We start from the raw sequence: 4,004 nt of genomic DNA, 5'->3' as shown, positions 1-4,004 counted from the left end.
ATCTTTATTATTATTATCCTTACCATTATTATTTACATTATTATTACTATCATTATTATCATTATTGTTGTTGTTATTATTTCTAATGTTGTTATTGTTATCATCATTAATATCATCATCGGTATCATCATTCTTATTATCATTATCATTATTATAATGATCATTATTATTATTCCCACTACTATTATTATTATCATTATTATCGTTATTATTATTATTATTATCATTATTATTACTAATAGTATTATCATCATCTCATCATTATTAGCATCATCATCATTAATATTATCATTATCATTATCATTATCGTTATCATTATCATTATTATTATCATTATTATTGTTATATTATTATAATTATAATTATTATTATTATTTTATTATTATTATTATTATTATCATTATTATTGTTATATTATTATAATTATAATTATTATTATTTTATTATTATTATTATTATTATTATCATCATTATTATAATTAACATCATCGTCGGTATCACTATTCTTCTTCTTTTAGTGCCGAATCACGTGACGTTTGCGATCAGATTCCAATACTCTGCATCATCATGGTATAACTCGGAAAAATACTCAGTGGTTTGCCATTGCCTTCTGAGGGTACACTGCTCTTCCGCTAGAAATATAACTAGCGCTGGCCTTTGGGGTCGTGGCTCGTCCACCTTCCCCACTGATTTGGTATCCATGGATCCGCGGTTGGCTGTCGCCCCTAAACCCTAAATTACCCAAGGGCCCGGTCGGTTTTATGACGCCGACCGCACGCGTCAGACACAGCATGATTAATTACGATCATATGAGCGTAGATTATTACAAATGAATCCTTGATTATACTGCTCTTACACGCACGCATGCATGCGTGAATGCTTACTCTTGAATTTTCAATGAAGTAGAGGAACTGAGGTCGCCGCACAGTCACCAGAGAAAGACTGCTCCGCCTCGAAGTCGGGCTCCTCCTGCAGGTCCTCCAGCAACGCCAGGAGCTACGGGATGGTTGGCCGCCCCTCGGACGCCCTGATCGTCGCGCCGCGGAACTTGTCCGAGGTGCTAGTCATCGCGTCGAAGACGTGTTTCAGGATGTGGCCGACGGAGGACACGTCCGACGCGAAGGTGCTGCGCCCCGTCCGACGGGTCTCCAGGGCCCAGCCACTCCGACCCGCCGATGCTGGTCGTCGAGCCTGAAGTTGTCCTCCTTGAGAATCGAGGCCAGAGGTCACTGTTATTACTATCATTATTATCAGCTTTACCATTATCAGTATTACTATTATCATTATTGTCATTGTTATTATCAATACCATTATCTTTATCAGCATCATTATTAGTATCAATAATGTTATCATTGTCATCGTCAATTATTATCATTACCTCTACTTTTATTATTATCATTATTATTATTATTATTATTATTATTATTATTATTATTATTATTATTATTACCATTATCATTATCATTATCATTATCATTGTCATTGTCATTGTCATTGTCATTATCATTATCATTATCATTATCATTATCATTATCATTATCATCTTCATCATCATCATCATCATCTTCATCATCATCACCATTATCATCATTATTATTATCATTATTATAATTATTAATATTATTATTATTATTACTATTAGTATTATTATTGTTGTTATTATTGTTATTATTATTATTATTATAATTATTATTATTTTTATTATTATCATCATTATCATCATCATTATCATCATTACCATCATCATCATCATCATCATCATCATCATTATTATTATTATTATTATTATTTTATTATTATTATTATTATTATTATTATTATTATTATTATTATTATTATTATTATTATTATTATTATTCTATAGTTATTGTTTTTATCATTATTACTATTGATATATTTATTATTATTATGATTTTTATAGCAATGGAAAGTGATAATGATAATGATAATGATGATTATGATCATAATGATGATGATGATAATAATAATAATAATAATAATAATAATAATAATAATAATAATAATAATAATAATAATAATAATAATAATAATGATAATAGTAATAATAACAATAATAATAATATCAATAATAATTATGATAATAATAATAATAGATATTATTATTATCATTGCCATCATCAACATTATGAAAATCATTGTAATAATAATAATAATAATAATAATGATAGTAAAAATAGCAATAACAATGAATATTATCCTTAATGTTATCATTATTTTTATCATTATTATCATTACTATTATTATTGTTATTATCATTATTGTTATCATTATAACAATAATAATAATAATAATAACAACAATAATAATAATAATGATAATAATGATAATTATTGTTATTATTATTATTATTATTATTATTATCATTGTTATTATCATTATCATTATTATTATTATTATTATTATTATTATTATTATTATTATTATTATTATTATTATTACTATTTTTATTATAATTATTATTAACATTATTGTCATTATCATTATCATGATCATCATGATCACCCTTATGATTATCATTATTGTCATTGTTTTTATCATGATGATGATGATCAACATCATAATTATTATTATTACTATAATTATTTTTATCATTATTATTATTATTATTATTATTATCATCACTGTTATCATTATTATTATTATCATTATTATTATTATTGTTGTTATTATTATTAATATTATTATCATTATTATTATCATTATTATTATCATTATTATTATTATTATTATTATCATAATTGTTATTATTATTATTATTATCATTATTAATATCGTCATCATTATCATTATTGTTATTTTCTTTATTGCCATTATTATCATCATTATCTTTATTAGCATTAGTATCATCATTATAATTTTTATTATCATTATTATTGTCATTATTATGATTATCAGTAGCGTCTATATCATCACCACTATTATGACGTCGTGGCACATTTATCCTATCTATCCTGCTTATTTAATTATTTTGATATGCATTTTGCTCTTGTCGCATTTTGTCATAGTATCCTCTTTTAATTAGTAGTTTTCTTTGATCGCCATTTTTCCCCGTCTTAATTTTTTCAGACCTTTTAGAATTTTAACATCTCGCTTTGTCTCAAGTTTACTTTAATGGTTTTAGAATATGGGCAACGCTTTACAAAGCTTGCATCTTATATTGAGTGCCTTTGCTTTAGTCTTCCCCATGATCTATTTCGTACTTTTAAATCTATTATCAATCTATTATTATATCTCCTTTTGACATAATGGAAACCGTCGGAAACCGAAGTAAAGTGTTACGTTCGTATCTCTGACCTCGGGCGATGGCTCTTCGCTCCCTTTTACTAGCGTTGTCCAATATGTATATAGTCAATTCTGAAGTCTTGTCAAGTCCTGGAAGATGAGTGCGATAATTAATTATTTATTAAACAGACCGGTCAGTTTAACTGCCATGAGAGGGGCCTACACGATACTTTCTCTTCAGTGTGTCTCTGTTAATCATGTGGGTTTTAAGAAATTTTTTCAAAACATCTTTCTAATTCTAAGTTTGGAGCATTGGAGTTATATCTCAAGGCTGTATTCCATTCCATTAGATTTTATTCTTGCATTTGATTATAGCACATTTTACATTGAGTTTCATGAATATTAAAGTTACACAGTTTGTCAGAGTAAAAATCCTCATCTGGAAGTTACCTGGGCCGAACACAAATTTCCATCTGAAAAGACGGCTTTAAACGCTGCTGTTCGCCAAATGCTTACTGTCAGTCTCTCTCTTACTATTTTTTTTTCTTTATTCTTATTGTTGTTGTTATGATTATTACAACAATTAACATTAGTAGTAGTAGTAGTGGCAATACAACTATAAATCAGTTTAGTTCAGTGAGATTAACAGTCTTAACTGATTTATTTTCTCTGCATCTTACTGTGGCGGCGGAATATCTGCCTATTAGCCTAGCTTAACAGTGATAATAATTGTAATAATAATGGTAATAGTAGTTATAATA

The sequence above is a fragment of the Penaeus chinensis genome, chromosome 7 (genome assembly GCF_019202785.1).
Source record: "Penaeus chinensis breed Huanghai No. 1 chromosome 7, ASM1920278v2, whole genome shotgun sequence".
Lineage (NCBI taxonomy): Eukaryota > Metazoa > Arthropoda > Malacostraca > Decapoda > Penaeidae > Penaeus > Penaeus chinensis.
Note: the sequence above shows the minus strand (reverse complement) of the source record.